Source organism: Micrasema longulum, unplaced genomic scaffold, assembly GCF_059751315.1.
Source record: "Micrasema longulum isolate JH-2025_06_02 unplaced genomic scaffold, ASM5975131v1 h1tg001129l, whole genome shotgun sequence".
NCBI classification, from domain to species: domain Eukaryota; kingdom Metazoa; phylum Arthropoda; class Insecta; order Trichoptera; family Brachycentridae; genus Micrasema; species Micrasema longulum.
Window position 1 is genome coordinate 101,151 of NW_028278317.1, and position 22,911 is coordinate 124,061.

Here is a 22,911-nt window from a genome sequence, read left to right on the forward strand (position 1 = left end):
TTTACGACTGATATAAAATTTATACATTTACTGACGGAATAAATTATAGTAATATTATAAGATATTTATAAGCAGCAGAAATGCTTGGAAGGTTTTGAAAAGAAATTTTACTATTCTCAATCAATTAAAAAAAAAACTACATTCCAAAGACACTGGTAATCATAACTTACAAGTGCAATTATCATCTATCAAAATTTAAACAATATTAACTTAACAATCTCGATAGCAAACATCACATGCACTTAAGTAATTAAATAAAGTTTTCTAAAATTAAAATAAACTGCTTTTATTTCGGAATTGTTTTCCAATATTACTTAAAAAAAGCTTCATGTAATTTTGATTTTTTTATAAATAAGTTTTTTTGAAGCATAAAAATTCAGGCGTCCTTCGTCTAATGTTACTTGACTCTCCCATGTTTGACCCCATGAGAGAAAACTGGAAGAAAATGTGCCCACAAGATGGCGTAACTTTTGACAATCCAGGGGAAATAATAAGAAATAAGGCCCTAGCTAGTAGTAGGTCGCTGAAGATGTTAGGATTCGTCCTGCGTACTGCCAGGGTTTTTGGTAGTACACGAGTACTGAGAATTCTTTATAACGCGTTGGTGCGAAGTAGACTCGAGAGCGGCTCGATGATTTGAGGACTGTCTGAGTTGAAGTACTCTCTTATGGTGGAGAGAGTTCAGAATAAATTTCTTCAGTTTCTCTACATGAGGGAGTACAGATATTATCAATGGCTTTATCCCATTGAGTTTCTTCAGGGTATGCTTGGTTAAAACGATTTTAAGACCAGAAGGATTGTGTATTTAACTACGCATTTCTTTCAATTGTTGCGCGGTATTATTGACAACCCTGAAATTATGCGGAGCATTAGCTTTTATGTTCCGGATAATTACGGTTGACAGGGTCAACATAGATTGTGTCACATTCCAATATACAGGACAAACGTGCTAATGGTTATGCTTGTTGGAAGGGCTATCTCTATATTGAACAATATTACTTTAGATATTGACATTTTTCACGTCTTTGAGGGTGATTTTCGTTACAAAATTCTCTTGCTTTTTTAATATAATAATATTCTCAAGATACTATGTATGCCTATGTATTATTTTTATATGTACCTAATTTTACTAAGATTTTACTAGATGTGTATGTATTTTGTAATGTACATATATATAAATAAATAAAATTGAAATCGAAAATTAAAATTTCTGTAAGACATATCGACTTTTCTAGGACCTAGTGATATGATTTAAAATAATACTGAAGGAAGGCTAAAGCACCAGAAACACAGTAAAGTACAAAAAAAAAATTGTGTGTATAAGCAAAGAAATTAATAACTGGATCAAGAAAAAAAGCCGTCCTATTATTATCAGATTATCATATTTCTTACTGGCAATTTTATAAAGCGCCATTTTTATAACACATCATCTCAATGACACTATCATTTTTTTATAAATAAAAATAATATGAAACACCTATTAAAATCGAATTTGTTCAGGCACAGAAATTATTATCTAGCAATGGACTATGATTCTCACATCAACGAAGGTAACCAAAATTACTGTTTAAAAATTTATGCTAATAAATGTCGATTGTCTGATTAATTGATAAAATTAAAACGATTTGATTTATTTCTTAATTGTAATTGCCATCTAACTACAGAGTTATGGGAAATATAGCGTGTTTGGGATCGTAAATAAATTACCTTCTCTGTCATTGCTTGTACCGTTTTGTTATTCTTTCGTGACCATAGACGTTCCCCAGGGACCAATATTCGTGCCCTCTTTAAACCCCATCGAGGTAAATAATCCCTTAGGGATCATAAATGTTTGTCGCTTAGGGGTAGGGTCTAAAAGACCTTTTCACGTTGAAGAGTGAGTTTTATGAATCTTTTAAATAATTTGTCATACACGCGCAAAAGAATTAGAATCTTAGACATGTTTTTTTGACTCCATAGCTACTCTCAGACCAAAACCCAGAAATTGAAAATCGCGTTGAGATAAGTCCGCCTCTTGGAGTAGTGGTTAACACATGATTTACAGTGCTTGAAACTTATGTTCGATTTCTGTCAGAGGCATTTTATTTTATTTTTTTGCACCACAAAAGGTCAGGAGGCCTATTTATAGTGGTAAATTACATTGTGAAGTATTTGTTCTAAAAGAGGTTATACTCTATAATTTTTCATAAACCCAAGGCTCAAGGATTAAAACGGGAAGTTAACAGAGTAATCTTTAATTGTCTTTAAAATCAAACCAAATGCAAAAAAATGTGTATTTTGTTAAAAATTTAAACTATTTTCGTCAGTAAATTGTACAAATAATTGAATATTTTTTCACACAGAAAATTCTCTTTCACTTTATAGACAGTAGATAATTTCTCTAGAACTTTACTAACTTCACATTGTCATCAGGGATCTGGACCTGTATAACAATGGGAAGTTATTTTAAGTTATTAACAGTTATTTTTAATTTATTTAAAAAATTAAATTAAATTTTCTGTGTGAAAAATAGAAAATGCATACAATTTTCATACAAATATACACATTTTCGTACATTCATTTCGATTTTACTTTATAGACAGTCGAAGTCGATAATTCTGCCGATTTCTCACTGTAATCCTTGAACTCGTTAAATTAGTTTGAACCTTTCAGACCAGAATAAATTCCTGAGGCCATAAAATATATTTTTTATTCAATGTAGATACTAAATGAATTGTTTGATAATCTTTGGTATTTTTAACCTAGCCGCACCAAATGGGGAGATTCGAATCCCTCATAGACCAATTTTAATTCGACAACTCAAGTATTATTGAAGTTATTTGCCGTATATTTTTTGTAATCATGAAATTAATAGAAAAAAGCATTTTCCTGTTTTTGTTTTAAAATTGACGAAATCAAAAAAAGACGTAAATAGTACAATAGGCCATTTCACTTTATGTACTTATGCATTCGGCAAATTCACAAAAATGAGATGGACATAATACGAGAATATCAGAAAAATATCATATGCAACTTTCTAAAACAATACAAAGACAATCAAGACTAATAAACCAGGGACTGAAATTATACAATAAACTACCAGACAAAACTAAACAAAAGACTCAGACAAACTTTTCAAAAGATGTAAAAAATATTATTTTGAACAACAGAGTATGAATAAAAAAGGTTTAAATTTTTGTAAAATGAATGTAATAATCCGTAAGAGTTTATAAATAAATTTTCAAATATAAAAAATAAAAAAATACACGAATGATTAAAATATGTGTACGCGAAAACATGAATAAATTATTGCACTATCATAAACACTTCCAAAGTTTTATTCTCCTAACGCCATATACAAGTAGGCGCTGGGGTCGTTTGGTCCCCCCGTTCGGATCATGTGTAATTTTTGGATGCTAAGTGAGGAAAACGTTTTGTGTTTTTATCTTTTATACTTTAAAAATCATTTGTCGTACATTTTAATGACTACTTGCTTGCTCTCTAACTGATAATAAATCAAAAAAAGTTATGAAATTTTGTTAATATTTTACAATGAAATTTCGCTGTTAAATTATTGATGTTAATTTTAGCGAAATATATTTCGAACTTGTCTTGAATACCATTTAGAAGGACCATGAGAACTGAAGGAAAAGGAAGAAGAAGAAGCAGAGTGCATTTTGATAAAGTGCATGACGTTCGTATCCAGGTGCATACCGTGATGCGTTTGGTCGTTTGCATTTATACATCATATTTAAATATGTGTAATGTGTTATTGAACTCAAAATTAGCGGATATATTAAACATTACGTTTTGTTGTAAAAATTATATTATTCTCAATAAATAGTGCATAGTGCATTTTAGTAAAGTGCATAACGCCCGTGTGCAGGTGCAACTGGGATGCGTTTGACCGTTTGCATTGCTAACAGGTCTAACAAATTTTAGCAAAAACAGACATTTATTTTAATAGGCAGATGTTTTCAACAACAATATTAACAACAACATTTGTACGTTATACTAACGATTAAAAATGTATAACCTTGTAAATCAATCAATTAGTCGGCCTCGTAACGTAATGGTCAGAGCGTTTACCCATGCAAGAGGTTTCGGGTTCGATTTCCGATATGGTTGGTACGAAATATTTATTAAAAACCACGTTTTTACACGAGAATATTTCTGGAGAGGTGCCTGAAGCGTAAGACGGATCATCTTACCTTAGTTTAACAAAATAATTATGAAGATACGCTCCGATTAGTGTACCAATGCAGTGCCCTATGCATTTTTAGGTGCGGAAAGGGAATGATGAAATCAATCAATATTAACACAAATTCGGAAATAAAATAGTCTCGAATAAATAGTTAAAATTTCAAAACATTTTTTGGTAAGTAAATATTACTATACGAAGAAAGACAAATAAATTAATCTAAAGTATAACCAATATGCTCATATGTCGTTTAAAATTGAGGAAAGTGGCCACGTTGACCCTGCCAGGAATTGAATCCGGAATCTCAAGAATGGTTGGCGAATTTGCCAAGCAATGCAAATTTTCACAAATTACAACATTAAAAATAGAGTCGAGTGTACCTAATATAAGTTTGCTCTTTCTATAGATACGTTATTTTACAGTACTAACAATAAATTGTTAGCAATTTTTATAGTGTAAGCAATATTAAAATACTTTAATAAAATTTGTGCGATTTTTTTCAAATTAAATTTAATGAAATTAAATTTTAATGACCAGCAAAATAATATGTCAAAGGTTACACGTCATTCAAAAAAAAATCTGCTACGGAAGATATTTCGTTTTCTTTTACTTTGCATTTATTATTTTATTATTTTACGAGCCTTAAAAACGGAATTTCAATTAGACTAAAGTGAGCATTTTCGATAACTCCTGTTCGCGTTCGCAATTGAGGAAATGAAGCTGCCAAAGCATCTTCGAAGATGCTATGAATTATTGAACAATTTTGGGTATTTTTTTTTGTTGTGTTCTCTTTATTTTTCTGTCCATTTTTTCCCAAATGAAGAAAACAAGATGACACAGCGACAAAAAAACAATAATGTATTCTCCTTTATTTCCTCGATTGAACGCGAACGGAACAAGGTGTCAAAAATGATTACTTTTGTACTCCTGACATTCCATTTTGAAGGTTAGTAATAAAAAAAATAACGTTAGTAACGTCAAAACAAATACAATATCTTGAAGAGCAGAAAATTTTCTTTCGAATTACGTATAATCTTAACCATTTTTTTATTCAAAATTGGTTCTACGCGCCTTTTGGTATATTATAATCCTATTTTCATAGCATAATTTTCGTGGTATTTGTTTTAGTTTTTCGAACGAAATCTTCAAGAAGTTTTTTGTTTGATTTTTTTATACCAAATAAATATTATTATAATTTTATTTTTAACACCTTAACACCTTAACACCCGTAGCCCGTATTCACAACACCTGCAATAGGTTTGAAATAAATTGTAAAAAATAACGATAGAGGTAAAGCCACCCTGACATCCGGAGTTCGATCGCCATTACAATACGTACCATGTCTAACAAACAAATGCTTTTAGAACACTTCAACACGTTAGGTCCGGTACACGAAAAAACGCATAAGGTTAATTTTATAAATGTATTAATTTGATAATAAATACTTAAGTTCAAACTCATTTAAACGGATTTGAGTTTCTTATCTTTTCGGAAGAATATTTAGGTCGCAAATATTTAATTTCTAGATTATGATTAAAGCAATTTTTTTTTAAGACCGCGATTTTGGAAAAAAAACGGGGTTTTTAAATTGCAGAATCGTCTGTTTCCTAACTTTTTTATTACAAGTGTAATGAGGAAGTTTAGTGCTAGAGAAAATAGGATATAATGTTTTCTTACATGCGGTAAAAATTATAGCGAAGTGTGTCGAAAATACAGGAAAAAATAATTACATTGATTTTAATAAAAACAAACCACTTTAAATTTTGTCACAAGTTCTTTCGAATCAACCAATGAAAGTGTTGTAATAGATTTATGGTTTCCAGGAAGCCAACTCACCAATCAACAGAACTCACCGACATCAATCGCGGAATAATTTCAAAATTAAAAAAACATAAAAAAAAATATTGTCTTACTTTGATAGCCTATTAACAAATGAAAAATACCACTGAACTTCCTTACTATGTTTTGAATTACGGGCTTAATAAATAGTAACAATTCCATATTTCTAAAATTTTTCTTTTTTAGTTGACCACTTTTCATACTGCGTAACATTCACCATTCTGTGTATAATTAGTTAACTTCCATATTCACGTATGACGTGTTTCGGTTTTCTATAGATGGATTGTTTTGAATATTACATTCACATGTGTGTTGACCCACTAAAGAGAGTAAAATTATGACGAAAAGTAGTGACTCAAAAATGTACAATTTTATTTCCAAACAACTATCCCTCCTATCTAAAAAATATAAATGTTTAAAAGTGTTTTGTTTTATAATGGAAATATTATAATATACCAACAAAATGTTCATATGTCGGCCTCGTGGTAGAACGGTCAGCGCGTTTGCCTACCATGCAAAGATCTCGGGTTCGATTCCCAAAAGGGTTAAAATAAAATATTTATTTTAAAGCGTGTTTTCACACTAGAATAATTCATAGTCCCTGGAATGGTACCGGAAGCGTAAGACTGATCACCTTACTTTCATGTAACAAAATTGATCAAGATATTTTGCGATTTGTGTATCAATTGCCCTATGCCCTATGCACCATTGGGCACGGAAAGGGAATGGTAGTGGTGATTCATATGCCGTTGTTTTTTTTCAAATTGAACGCTTTGGTAGGTAGGAAAAATTGCCTTATGGCAATATTATGCCCGCCCTCCGCCATATATATGTCAACTGTATTTATTTATTTGTTCAGTCAAAATTACACTCGTTAAATTATAAATAAACTTATTGAGGCTTTTTAGACTGTGCCTGTGTTAAGCCATTATAATTAACAATAAAAATACATGGTTAAATTAATTAAATTAAATTAAAATGGCATGTGATGCAAAAAAATAACGACCCTGAAAAATAAAGTATAAATATTAAAATACTAAAATACAAATAAAATATTAAAATACAAATTAAACAAATTCAGATTCATCAGAGAGTAATACATAATATGCCAAATATCAGTCAGTTCTAAATTAAATAAAACAAAGATACTTGGTGAAAAAACATAATATATCAAGAAAAATAAAAAGCAAATGAAAGTATGGAAGGAAAGCAAATTAGACAATTTCCTTTTAATCTCGAATTTTAAAAATATTGACTACCTCGTGTCTATGTATGTATATAACGTGTTTAAATTTCATTTAATTAAATGCCTAGACTTCAATATTAACTTTTTAAAATGTTCTCCATCTCTGTAGTAATATGTTATTCTCTAAAGATTTACGTCTATGGAAAAAAAAGTGTTGATTTATATCCCGCCTGGATAAAATCCTTAATTTGCTTCCAAAAATTTGGACGTACCTACTCAAAATATTTTAATTGGCTTAATAATAATAATAATAATCTTTGGATATTTTATATATCGCCATTTTTGTAAAAATCACCTCAAGGGCGCTGTACAATAAATAAATATCCCAAAACGTCTTGCAGCTACAGAGCGCATGGACGGTTGGGATTCTAGTTCCTCGTCTCCAATTATGATATATTACAATTATGATATATATGAGCTAGATAACAGAACGTCTTGCAGCTACAGAGCGCATGGACAATAAGAAATCTAGCCCCTATTTACATTTTTATTTTAAAAATTTTTATTTGACAATGAAGTTCAGAGTTCGAGTGATATTTTAAAAATGAAATAAAAAGCAAATTTATAAAATTAGAAGTTAGATAACAACAAGTCTTGCAGCTACTGAGCGCATGGACGGTTGCAATTCTAGACCCCATTTACTAAATTTAGATATTTGATAATTGATAACATTTACATAATATAATTTATGTAATATGATAGCTAACATCACAAAAAGTCTTGCAGCTTCAAAACGCATCGACAAATGGAATTTCAACAACATAAGAATGATTTTAAAAAGTTAATAATTAAAAATAATTTTAAAAAACGTGATATTAATACATTTATATTTAGAACTTCATTACGTTAAATTGATTAAAACAAGGTGTTTTAAACATGGAAAACGCCTTAAAGGTCAAATTAAGTTATGTTGCGCTGACATTTCACAAAATTTGCCACCTTGTGTTTTTTGTCCCTGCCTCAAAAGGTTAACTAAACTGTCAAACACGTTGGGCATATAAACATTTGAATGTCAACGTTACGCTGCCGGTGGTTGGACAACTGATATATAACAACAGGTTGTTGTAAGGTTAGTGTTTAATAACGTAACAACCGTTGTTTCTGCTGACCAGTTGACATTTGACATCTTGTAGCATTAAATGGGTTTTGGTCTCGAAAGAATGACCTATAATTACAAAGATTCGTTTTTCTTCTTTTTCATCAGCCTTCAGGCGAGCCCAATGGATCGGCCGTATAATGCGCCATGAGGGTCTCCTGGATTACATAATAGAAGGAATGACTGAGAGGATCCGGAGTATTTGGAGCAAGAGTGCGAGGATTCGAACTGCGTCTCATATGTTAAGCTGAAGAGGGCTGCAGAGAATGGAGAGCAGTGGAGGACGAGATGCAGAACCTTGCCACAAACCAAACCCTAGGATTGAGACTGCGGAGAAGAAGATATGGAATACATTTAATAATTAACATTGACTATAAGTGGTACCATAAGCCAGCCGATGACAGGTCAAAAGCCCTGTAAAGGCCTAGACTTCGATGTTTCCTCCACAAAAATGTTTTCCATCTCTGTTGCAATGAATTTTAATTTATTAAAACGTGCCCTTCGTGTATATGACAGAATAAATTTTGCCTACAGAACATATTGTTTTATTTACTAAAATAAACGCCTATTTTCAGCAGTAAACTGAACTGAGCTTAATTAATTATATTTTTTAATAAACAGAATAATCCATACAAAATAAGGCTTTTTTATGCGGTCCCTAGTATGTAAGTAAAATAATTCATTCAGATGAATCTGAACAGCATCAATAAAGGTTTCAGCTCTTAAACATCTCTTGACATTTAGTTCGCGCTAAAAATATTTGAAAATGACAATTTTTACGTTGGTTAAAAAAACAATCTAAATTAAAAAGAATTGTGATACGTGATGGACGGAATTATAGAATTATTTTTTATCGACGAAAAAACCTTCACCAAAGATAATACTTGTAATAGATAAATCAACATCTTTACAAACAAGGGTAATGATTAGAAAGCTGTCGCTACCAGCATGTTAAATATATCTACAAACATTTTTATCGACAGACGCATGACTGTTTGAATTGGAATTTGATTGCTTATCGATTAAGGGGTGGTAAACTGTTAAAATGGCCAGAAATCATTAAATTTTTACACATCAATTTTTGTGTTTAACATTCCTATTCCATTAAAGGATTGAGGTAAATTCTTATCTTCCATGTATTATTTCGGCAGATATTTTTTTTACATGGAAGGTAAGGTGATCAGTCTTACGCTTCAGGTGGCAGTCCGAGAACAATTAAATATTGTGTTGTAACCACCATTAAAAACAAAATTTAACCCTTAGATCCCAAGCATGGCAGACAAACACGCCAACCACTAAGAATTTTTATTTTTTTTGAAAATAAATATTTGCGTTCTTATGATTTACCCAAATATTTCATTTTTAGGGCTATTTTCAACGAGTTGTAAATAACTCACTATTAGAAGATGGAAAAAAAGTTGGAGTAAAGTGGGTTTCGAACCACGGACCATTGGTCCGTGAGTCCGAGACACTAGCCACAGGACCACAACCCGATTCAGCATTTAGTAAGGAATTTAGCCGTTCTTTCGCTGTCCATTCACTTTACATGTCCAAACCAACGCAGAGCTCCTTTCTTGATTTTGTCGATAGTGCTTATCTCAGCCTTGCATAATGTACGGATCTCGACATTTGTGCATCTATCGTACATAGTTTTACCACACTTTCACCTGAGAGATCGCATTGCGTCCATGCTTCGCTCCCATACTACAGGGTCAAGACCAGGACTCAATTGTGAACTGCTCATTTTGCCTCTTGCGACAAACATTTATTTGCCAAGGTTGATTTAAGTGCACCGTTCACTCTGTTCCCGGCACTCACCCTCCTTTCAAAATCTTTCAGTCATTCCATCCCTTCATTAACTTCTTTTTTATATTAACAGCCTGCATTACGTGATGGGTCAAACAACTAATAAATGCAGAATATAAATTATCAAATAAAAAATATATAATTAATTCAATATTTTTACAAACTCGAAATATCGTCTTTATTTATTTACACGTCTATGGTTGAGAAGCACTTAAATTTGAGTCGTATAAATAATCAAAAACACCTGTTATGTCTCATTTAATTTCATGAGTAATAAATAAAAGAGGATTCGACACACCTATCCTGCCTTCGATAAACACAATAAAAGAATATTATTTAGACAACAGGCAGAGTACGTATCTCCAATAAGGAGCCCTATTAATTTATCACTAAAATTTGTACAACTTTGGGACGATACGCGGTGTAAAAGCCATTTGATGAATAGGCATTTAAACATAGTTTTTCTGTCACTCTCTCACAGATGCCTTCAGAATACTGTGCGAAAAAGACAACTACATGTCGAACTGATTATGCCTAGAATCGGCAAAATCGAGGTCCCGTAGTCATGTTGCCCGCACCCCAAAACTAAACTGATTTTAATTTTTTATCAACACATTTAGAGTATTAGAAATAATATTTCTGTATCTAAAAGTGTTGCTTTTTAAAACATGATACAGATTTTTTTACAATCATAAGTTAATAAGGGGGTATAAAATACTGTCCAGTGAAAAAAACATTTTTTGCTAATTTATAATTCTAAATTCCAGCGATAACGGTTTATTGCATTGGCTACGCCCCTAATATGTCACGATTCGGTTACATTTTGACCTTTGTTTGTGTCCGTTTAAATTTAAGCTGAATGTTGTCACGAATCTTGATGTCACAATTGTTAATGTGGAGACGTATTTTTGTGCAATTTTATTTTAAAAATTATGAATGAAAACATTTTTTCGCAATATCCATCTTGATTTTGCAATTACAATTAATTTTCCCTAATCCATTTCACATATTAAAAAAAATATTCGTTGTGTGTGAAATTTCCTTACTATCATATTTGTTCACCATACATCTGAAGGCGGCAGATAAAACAAAGGACTTTTAAGGGTTTTTGGATGGTCCAAACTCCTATAAAAGTCAATTTAGCAACAACAAAAAAACCACAGGATGGGGAATGTTACATGGCGTGTAATCATCATCATTCTCCTCCACACACCCAGTGGTGCATAGGGCACTGCATTAGTATACCAAATGCAGCGTATTCGATCATCTGTTACATAGCTAGGTTTTAGTACAGAAACAATAAAATATTGCAGTTTAAACAACCCTTAAAAACAATGTTTTACGCTTACTCTGCCAGGAATCTGGAACGCGGAATCTTAAGAATGGTAGGTGAATGCGTCAACCACTTCACAATAAGATGCACTGATCTCCCTTCCATTTCTTTATTCACGGAAAAGCTAGAAAGGTGCGTAAAGCAGCCTTTTAAACCAGTCAATGACAGGTCGGTGCAAACGTATTCCCTTATCGAAAATATTATCATCTCTATTGTAATGTGTTAATAAGTTTCTTTAAGTTAAGAAATATTTCTCGATACTGTCTGACGAACTTTTTTTTTCCATAAAATTTCACACATTTATAATGTAAGTACAAATTATGAACGAGCAAAGCCATTGAAAATATTTTACGGCACATTAATTTCGCTATCAAATTATAATCGGCTTAAGGAATCGAATCCCGTACTGCGTGGACAATTAAATAATACCTTCAGACACCATTAGGCCGCGGATAACAAGGGCTGCAGAACACCTGTTGTTATAGTTTAATTGATATTTAAACTTTACCTGTTCTAGGCATACTTGTTACCGTTAGTTACCCGGGGTTAGTATTACTAAGGGATCACTAAAAAAACATAAACATATTGGCTTGTCTATGTGCTCACTTTATAGACTATAATTTTGTAACATTCACCGTTCTGCCCATGCTTGAACATCCTTCCTCCAATAATTGTACCTTGCTTTTGTTAAATGCAAGGTTTTATCGAATATGTTTATCGTGAAGTTATCTGAGAACTCTTTACAACTCCTAGGTGCGAAGTAAACTCGAGAGTGGCTCGACGATTTAAAGGCCACATGAATTGAAGTATTCTTTCATGATAGAGAAAATCCAAAAGATAGTTCGGAGATATCTCTACATGAGAGAGTGCGGGTATAATCCTTGGCTCTACCCGACCGAGTTTCTCCAGGGTATGTATGGCTACAACAGTTAAGAGACTAAAAGGAGTGTGTATTTGATTCCACATTTTGATCGATTGTTCAATTTTGTAATATAAAAAATATATTACAAAATTGAATTTACAATATATTCCTCATTGGGAAAATCCGTGCCGAGGAAGACATTTTACAATTTTATTTTAGTGCGATATATATATATTTTACATAATGAATTGTTTTAGATATTTTACATAAATATACTGAAACTATGTGTTGGTAGCTTAGCTTGGATTATTGGAATTATAGGGTGACTATAGTTTCCGGGTTGATTCCATTTCTGTCCATTGTCATAATTTTTATTTTCTGTTTAAGATTTGAACATGTTGATACGTCGCAAACATTTTTTTGCCAGACTGTTGAAGGATTTGGTTCCAAGATATAAGTGAGAACATTGACCATAAGATGTTCTCGTTCTCAGTATGGGCTGCAGTTCTTCATTGGCTTCCCGGGTTCCTATGTTATTGGCTTTAGTATCGGTCTTGTGATTGAACCAATAACATAATACAACCCTTTTGAAAATTTAAATAACATCCATAACAGCCGCTGTTTTGAACACATGTGCTAAACTGGTGACAATTGGCAACTTTAACATTTTATTAAGACTTTTTTTTCGAGCTACTTTTAGGAGATTAAGTGCGGTTCCCCAACTAATGATCCCATACTCTATTATTTATGAATTTATTTATATATCAACGGTTCAAAGAACCCTTTACAATAAAAAGTTTTACAGAAATAATCACAGCAGTGAACAATTCATTATGTAATATTAAATATGAAATGTAACTTTATAATTCAACTAAATAATTAAAACTAAACAAGTTAGTTTTTTCATTTTTTTTTATTTAATACTGCATAAAAGTAAAAAAAGAAAAATACAAATAAAAGATGACAAATAAAAAATAACAAATTAATGTGAGAAAACCTTATGTTTTAAATATAAATATAGCAAATTAAAATTGAGAATAATTTAACATAAACATAAAGTGACTAGGTTATAACAAAAAAAAAATAATGCTACAATAAGATTTTATAAATAATACGTTTTTTGGATCAATATGAAAGCTTAAATAATCTGATAAAACCTTTATTTTAACAGTTGGTTGGAAGAAGTTGAAATTTGGCAATAAATCCACAAATGTAAAATGTATATATAAAGAAATAAACAAAAATACGAATCCACAAAAAACAAAGTGAAATTTAATAATATATTTTTTAATAAATACTATTATACTTTGACATTGCGCATAGTAGACAGTCCTTAAGCTTTGTATATTTAGTACATTTCTCAAATTGTAGAATAAGTAGCCACTGCTTTAAGTGGCAACTTTACACACCCCATTCTGCCTATGTTTTAACATCCACATTTCCTCAACTCTTGTATCTGTTGACGTTTGTGAAGTTAAAGAGCTGAAACCTTTATCATTTGGGTGAGATTCATCCGGCTGAACCGATTCACCCACTAAGCAACGCCTGAAAACAATTGAACGTATTTATGCAGAAAGCAGCTTGTCCACAATTTTGAAAAAATGATATATTGATGTTATCGGGTGCAGTAAGGTCAATTCTATGTCCTGCTAAAAACAGCAAGACCGCTTTCGTACTAATAACTGTAAAAATCACCTTCTGAAAATAGTGTCGATCAGAAAAACGGAATTTCTCAATTTGCAGATAACACCCACAGGACTAGAAAAATCTTACGGTACTTTGAAATTCATTTACACTGATTAAACACATAATAAGATTCTTCTTTGTAAGGCAAAAAAATGAATGTATTCATTGTCAATCATTCGTCAAAGTCAAAAACATTCCAATCGTTGTGTAGATTTGATAATTCTGTCTTCTAACAAAGGTGCTATTATCTCAGTTTCACTTTTCTATGGCTGACTGCTTTCTGCACAACTACGTTCAATTTTCATACTTCTTATACAAGTTAGTTTTTTCAACAATGTTTTGAGTACTTAAAACTTTTATTTATTCATATAAAGATCCATATTTTTTTTTTAAATGTATCCCTTTCTTTATATTGCTGATTAAACTAACAATCGAGGAAATCCAGGCAAATCTGCAAACATTTGGACATTCTCAAAACATTGTTTCAGTTTATTATAATAGTGCCGACACTGCCGACGCACGCAAATGGTAATTGACAGGTAAATTGTACTCACGAGTATAAAGGTGAAGTATATTTGACGGCAGTAATTATGTGTCGGATGTGTTATTTATTCACCTGTTGTTATAGTTCGCCTCGTGGACTAACGGTCGGCGCGTTTTCCCACCGTGTATCGATATCGATGATATTGTTCTATAAATATCGGTATCGGTATTAAAATCGACGATACTTTTCTTTAAAAATCGATACAGATATCGTACTGGCAAAATCGCGTATCAAATATACAAAATTACATGTACAACATATTACTACTAAATAAAATTAAGTTAAGCCATAGAATTAAGAATAGTCCAGAAGGAGCGTAGAATCATATTTGATACATCGGACTGGGTCCAATAATTCCCCCACTCCGGCTTACTTTCGTCGCGCGTATTCGTGAAGTCTCCGGGTAATGTTTTTGAAGGGAAAAAAAAAATCATAACACAAATGTAAGGTAAAACAAAATTAATCTGTTAATTTCTCTAAATTTTATTGTGCACGCGGAAACATTGATTGACACAACAGAGTAGATAAGTAAAGGGTCATTTAATAAGAGTAATTGAATTAATAAACTTTGAACTTAAAATAAAAAACAAATTTTATTTTACTTAAAACGGATATTTTTATATCATGTTAAATAATATTTGATGTTTTAAAGATAATGTCGTTCAATAGTGCCCCACGGTGTGGTTTAATCCGAGGTCTAATTTTCATTAGTTCTTTTATTAGATGAGCAAAGTAGGGTAAAAAAAATCTACCCTTTCAACACTAACGAAATTTCCATTTTGTTTCTTCGAAAATCTAAAAATAATTCAATTTTTAAATAATGCATTTGTTATATACACATTCATTTCCAAATTACAGATGAAATGTGATTGCATCCTGTTTCTTTAGGATTCTAGCAGTATTTCTATACTTTAAAAGGACACAACACGGCACAGTTGAATTCAAATCAGGAGTTGCGTACTGAGCGACGTCTACTAACTAATGGGTCAAAACGTAAACCTACTCATTTATGAGTAGTTGAGTCGCCTTCTGTTTGATGTGCGTATGCGGTTTCTGGACTATTCTTAATTCTATGAGTAAAACAAACAAAATACAGATGTTTTACAATTCAGAACAGTTATCTCACATACTAATATATATTATCAGTATACGGCACTAACCTTTTCGCCCTCATCATTATTTACTACACCTGTCGTCGATCAATTATATTAAAAAACACAAAAACTGACTCGCGTCAAAAACTCTATTTTAAATTACCAGATACAGTTATGTATGCGTAACAATTTTGTACATATATACACCTAGTTATTATCATCATGTCCCTATCCAAACCATGTGGTGCATAGGGCACTGTATTGGTACACCAATTTCAGCTAATTTTAATTATCTGTTACACGAAGTAAAGGCGATTAAAGTGGCCACTTAAACCAGCCAATGACAGGTCGTAAGCCCTGTAAATGCCTAGACTTCTATATTCCCTTCCCAAAAAATTTTTCCTCTCTTTTAAAAAAAAATTAAATATGAACAACTTCCTAAGGAGGAAATTCAGCCAGTCTGCAAGCATTTGGACATAATCAAACATTGTTGAATTACTACCTGGTAAAAGAAGAAGTATAAAAATTGAAAAAATTGTTTTCAGGCGTTGCCTAGTAGGTGATTTGGTTCAGCCGGATGAATCTCACCCGCGTGATAAAGGTTTCAGCTCTTTTACTTCACAAAAGTCAACAGATGGAAGAGTTGAGGAAATGTGGATGTTCAAACATGGTCAGAATGGCGAATGTTACACAGTGTGTAAAGTGGCCACTTAAAACAGCCAATGACAGATCACAAGCCCTGAAAATTTCTAGACTTCCATATTCCCTTCTCAAAAATGTTTTCCCTCTCTGTTGAAATAAATTTAAACGATTAGTTTTAACGCTGGAAAAATATTACTGCAGTGTAAAAACACTTTTTATATATTTTTTATATATTTAATTAACTTTAATAAGGTTAAGAAAAAAACACCCGTTACTAACAATAAAAACAATATATTCAATAAAATCAAAATTATTAATTATTACAGTATTTCTACTTTATTTTTATTTTTTTAAATAAAGTTTCTTTTCCAAATTCCCAGGAATTCACCCAAAATATAGTATAAGAATGCATCAACCACTACACTACGAAGCGGACTTTACTCGATTCTCTTTTTCAGGATTTTTACTAGAGAGTAGCCGTTGAATTAAAAAGTCCAGGGTACGTATTCTAATGGGAAGTTAAAATTTATCTTCAATTTCATCTGCAAAGTAGAATTAAGTTTTCTGTATGAAAAATAGAATATGTTTACATTTTTTTTTATAAACATGTTCAATTACCGGTTACCGACGAAGTAGCTATGAATTTTTAAACAAATATACGCACTTTTGTACATAAATATCGATATTATTTTATACCGTCTCAGTACATACCGATAAAGATGGCCGTTCATAATCGCGGCCCGGGTTCTGGTTCTATTTTACACTTATTTTTACATTATTTTACACAGTTGTATTCTCATTCCTAGAAATACTTTAAACAGACATCGTAATAGTGAATTCGGTTTATAAATTCACATAATAGCAAGTAACAGCCCAGTCGGCAAGAGTTAACTAAGTGAATTTTGAATCTAAAAAAAAATGTCATAAAGTAGATGCTTACATAAATAATGAACGACTTACTGAAATTGAACATGTCAAATACTTAGGACTAACAATAGACAGACAATTGACATGGACAATTCATATCAACAATTTAACTAGCAAGGCGCTATTATCGAGTCTTTTTTTAAAAATCAAAAACTTTGTTCCAAAAACGGAAAAAATTATAATGTATGAAGCTTATGTTAAAACTAAAATATGTTATACGCAACTACTATGGGGAACAGGATATCAAAATGACATAAACAGACTACAAAGACAACAAAATAAAATATTAAAGTTAGTATATGACCTTCCCTATCTAACTGCAACTAGAGAACTTTTTAAACAAACTAAGCAATTAAATATAACTGAACTCTTTCTACTACAATCATTAAAATTTATCCATAAATTAGCCACTGATGTAATTGTAGACGAAGAACCAAAACTTGTAAAAAATTGTAGTCAACATGGACATAATACGAAAATATCAGACAAATACCATATCCAACTTTCTAAAACAAGACAAGGACAATCGAGACTAATGAACCAGGGACTGAAATTACACAATAAACTACCAGACAAAACTAAACAAAAGACTCCGACAAACTTTTCAAAAGATGTAAAAAATATTATTTTGAACAACAGAGTATAAATGAAAAATGTTTTTATTATTTTTGTAAAATGAATGTAATAATTCGTAAGGGTTTATAAATAAATTTTCAACTAAATTTTTTTATTTTTTTATTTTTCATAATTCAGATTCATCTACATAGTTTTGATCGCTAGCTAACAGAACTTTTTATGGGGATTTTCAATGTATCGATTTGTATATTTTGTGTGGTTTAGGTATCATTATTTTGAGAGACAGATATTTTCTTATTACATTTCGATAGCTCCGAACAACAAAAGATAAGGTTGCGAGACCCGAAGGGGCAATATTTGTAGGTGTCCAAAATCTTAATTAACTTAGGCCCGTAGGGCCGATTACATAATGCCTGAAGGGCCGAATTTTCCATTGTCTCATACTTGGGGATAGCCGACTGTTTCCGGCAAGTTGTGTAGTGTTCCTGATGGAAAAACTGATAAATGGCTTTGGTAATAATTTATGTATTTTTCTGTATTAAGTTTTTTAATCGTAAACTTGAAAATGCAAACAAATACATATAAGAAAAAGCTGTTATTATCATGAATTATTCATACGTTAGATGTAACCTTGATACTTACGATTAAGCGTTGCCAATATTTGATATCAACATCATTAAGACCCAAATCTTCTGTTCCTTTTGTCTGTCGTCCTAAGCAAAACTTGGCAATGTATCATTTATCGGAAAACGTTACTCGAAAAGTTGTATGATACTAATACGAATAATTAAAAGAAATTTGTAAACACATCATAATTTAACCATCAATGGGCATGTTTTTTTGGTATTTTTTTTTTTAAATATATATTATGACACATACCTACGCACCCTATTTATTTATCATCTTCCTCTGTGTTTCAGAAAACCAGTAGTTCTCGTAGATAAAGTCTAACTGTTCCTCCATCTCTTGGGTGGTCTTCCAGGCGGACGTTGTCCAGATAGAATTATATTGGCTGCAGTGTACACGAGTCGCTGCTAATTCTGTCGACATAGTCCTTCCAGTATATTAATCTGGATCTGCTCCATTGTACGATATCTTCTATTTCACAAGTATCTCTAATTATAGTATTACGGATTCGATATCGAAGCGTTTGTCCAGTAACGGACCTTAACACCTTCATTCTTTATAACTCGTTGGTGCGAAGTAGACTCGAGAGTGGCTCGATGATTTGGGGACCGTATGAGTTGAAGTACTCTCTTATGGTGGAGAGGGTTCAGAAGAAATTTCTTCGGTTTCTCTACATGAGGGAGTGCGGATATTATCCATGGCTTTTTCCCACTGAGTTCCTCCAGGGTATGCTCGGTTACAGCAGTTTGAAGACCAGAAGGAATGTGTATTTAACTACGCACTTCTTTCGATTGTTCCCCGGTATTATTGACAACCCTGAAATTATGCGGAGTATTAGCTTTTATGTTCCGGATAATTACCTTAGACAGCATCAGCATAGACTGTTTCACATTCCAATATACAGGACCAACCTGCCAGTGGTTTTGCCTGTTGGAAAGGCTATCTCTATGTTTAACAATATTACTATGGATATTGTCATTTTTCACGTCTCTGAGGGAGTTTTTTGTTACAAGATTCTCATACTTTTTTAACATATTATTCTCTGGATATTATGTATACTAATGTGTTATCTTTATGTATTCCTAATTTAACCTTATCATTTGAATTATTTCTATATGTACAAATTAAGATATTCCATTTCGTAATGTACACATATATGAATAAATATGATTGAAATTGAAAATTAAATAAAATTCAGCAGTTCTGAGTAGCCCTTCGGTACGAACAATGTCATCCTGCACTTTCACAGCATACGTCATGATGGATCCCACACATGTCTTATATATTTTGACCTTGCTATCAATATCCTAATTTCTCCATATTACATTCCATCGTCGCCACGACAGAGTTGATACTTTGTTGACCTGTTCTCGGACTTCCGCATATAAATCGCTATGACTTGAGATTTCAGATATCTGAAACTCAGCCCACTGGCTTTTCAATAGTCAGGTTACATCCTATAGGTTATCTGGATACTGTAGGACTTTTTATTTTGCTTACTGATATTGACATGTTAAGCCTTTGTGGGAGGTACTAAGTGGAACTTATACTGCATTTTTTGTAGGTCATCTTTAGATTCAGCTATTATAGCTGCGTCATCGGCATAGCATACTATGTTATTTAGCATAGCCCATTCCTTTATTTAAAAACCTTTTTTTTTACCGTTATATTTTTAAAATTGTTTGTCTAACTTCATTTAATTTTTTTTTAAAACCGGGTTGTGGTCCCGATGTAGTATAGTGGACCACATGATCAAATGCTGAGAAGTTTTCGATTGGCCCACTCTAGAATACCCTTCCTGATCCCAAAAACTTAGCTAAAATTTTAAGTAATTTAACTACAGAAAAATCATATTTTCGAAACATAAACCTTGTATATTATAAGAAAGGTAAAACATAATGCAATTCCCATATAAAAAAAAAGTATAGTGGACTCGCGGGCCGAAGGTTCGAGGGTCAAATTCCACTCTACCAAAACTCGATTCCCATTTTTCCAACACAAGTCATTTACGACTTTTAGGAAATGGTCTGAAAATTTAAATATTTGAGTTAATAATAAGAACTCGAGTATTTCTGTGTCCCTTTGAATTTCATTAAGTTATAATTTTTGTTTATCCTCTTTACCTTTTTTGAATATTTGTGATTTTTTGGTTTAACTGTTATTTTGTATTTTTTTTAAATTTTTATGTCATATTTTATTTCATGTGTGGCTACGAAAACAGTGTAACACTTACCAGTCTACGTAGGATACATGACTCAATATATCTCTGTTATTTCTTTAAATGATGAAGTTGTAATTTTTGTTGTTTTTGTGAATTAAAAGAGCTTTAAAATTCAGCCTAGCCGACACACATTTGCGCATACTCAAAATATTGTTAAATATAAGGACGACTAAAAACAGTCTACAGGGATTTGCGCGTACTCAATTTTTTTTACTTTAAAAAAATAATTGACCAAATATTACCTACTCATATATTTTTTTAGGAATAATTTGTTTCTGTGAAACCTAGCGGTATAAATTATTACTAATTAACTTCATAAAATTCTCAACAGATGGTGTGCAAACACAAATAAATCTACCCCAAATGGATTTGTGGATACTCGCATAAGTGAACTTGTGATAAAAAAAATAAAAAATATTAGAGCTGAGAATTCAAAGCAGGCAATGCCGACTTTTAGGACAATTTTGATGAATAGATATTTAAACATTGTTATTCTGTTACTCTTTCGCAAACGCTCGACTAATTATCCCTAACTAAAATCGACAAAATAGACGTTGTCCCATTTTCCGCACCCTAAAACTGAACATATACTGTTTTTGGATGGTCCTAGCTCCCAAGAAAAACAATTGGTAAAAAATGCAAAGTTCTTAAAACACGCTTATTGTAAATTTCAAGAGTGTGTAAAAAAAAAATTGCTGTAGTCCCATAATCCAGGGAGAAAATACGGAATTACATTTGTATAAAGAAAAGTCAGACCGCAATCCTCGGGCGGAGGCGAGTGCTGGATAGGATGGAATCTCCTTAAAAGGCGATTGTTAATGTCAACATGTGCCACGTAGTCAGAACGACTATTATATTCGTTCACACACAACTGTTTTCTTCATTCCGCCCGGACACGACATTAAACCTATTATTATATACGGTCGCATTAACAGACTAAGCGTTTTAATGGATGAATTAATTTGAAATTTTGTTTTATTTTCTCAACACAAGCATTCAATTTACAATGACCCTATTTTGGGTAAACAATAGACATTGATCATTTTGAAGAAATCTTAAGGGTGGTTTTTTTATAAAGCAGTTATTGGGCATAATTAAAATAATTGCGACAAGTTTATTAAATGCTGTCCTGAGATAAAAATACTTGTCCGTAAAGTTAATAATGTTATTTAAGTAGATAGTTGTACCATTAGATGCCATTTCTTGAACAATTTCTTTTATCAAACATTGTGGGTGCATGCGTGGTACATCCTGTCGTTATTTTCAGGCCTATTCTGCCTGCGAAATTTTATAATGTTAAAAAAAATAATGCATTTATAACTTACCCAAATATCGAATAATACACTTTTATTCTTATCGAGTTGTGACATAAAGTGTAAGCATTTCTCGGATCCGCAGAGGAGAATGAGGAAGTTCAGTGGTTTTTTTCAAATTTTTTATTTGTTAATAGACTGTTAAACTAAGTCGAAAATGTTTTTTTTTAATTTTTAAATATCGTATTATCGGCGCTACGATTTTTTAAAGTTTTGTATTTCTGAAATAACTCCGCGTGTGACGTCAGAGGTTCATTTCCGCTTATTCTCATTCAGTTCTTCCTATTGGTCCAGAAGCGACATACAGACCGGAAATCTTCCATAGCTCTCAGATCATAGGTTGATTCACATGAACCAGTGACGTCATTTAAAGTAGTGCGTTTTTATCAAAATATTTTTTATTATTTTTTCTGTACATTTTCAAGAAACTTTGCCGTATAATTTAATGCTCTAATTTTTACCCCGCGTAAGAAAACATTTTTTTTATCCAATTTCCCGTAGGGCTGAAGTTCCTCATTGGTATTATGCAGGCGTTATATAGGCACGTATATATATATAACGTCATTGTTAGAACTCTGTTATTCGTTATTTTCAATTCTTGTAAAATCCGTTAAAAGCGTCCGTGTCAAATCAAAACGAAGCAAGTTGCGTGTTGAAATTTACCCCAAAATATAATATTAAAATAGATAAGTGGTTGGGCCAAATAGGGAGACACCGCAAAGCTCTGCATGTGTCAAACTGCACTTTAATTTAGTGTTAAAATCTGAATTGATTCATAATTATTTCGATAGATTTGCGGGTGATATGAAAAGGTGGTACGGAAACATTATTTCTAATTGGTTTGGGGTCGCTGTGGCATATGGCGGGAGTTTAGGGGTTGAAAATTATTTATAGGTGGTCGAAAAACAACGATTAAAAG

The 22,911-nt window shown here is 31.9% G+C and overlaps 1 protein-coding gene across 1 annotated transcript in view; it reads right to left on the minus strand.

Annotated features, from left to right (window-relative positions):
* Positions 1 to 22,911, minus strand: part of LOC148276907 (uncharacterized) — a gene marked incomplete at its 3' end in the record, with an annotated part of 180,715 nt that overhangs the window by 99,057 nt on the left and 58,747 nt on the right. The gene's annotated exons all lie outside the window — the stretch shown is intronic.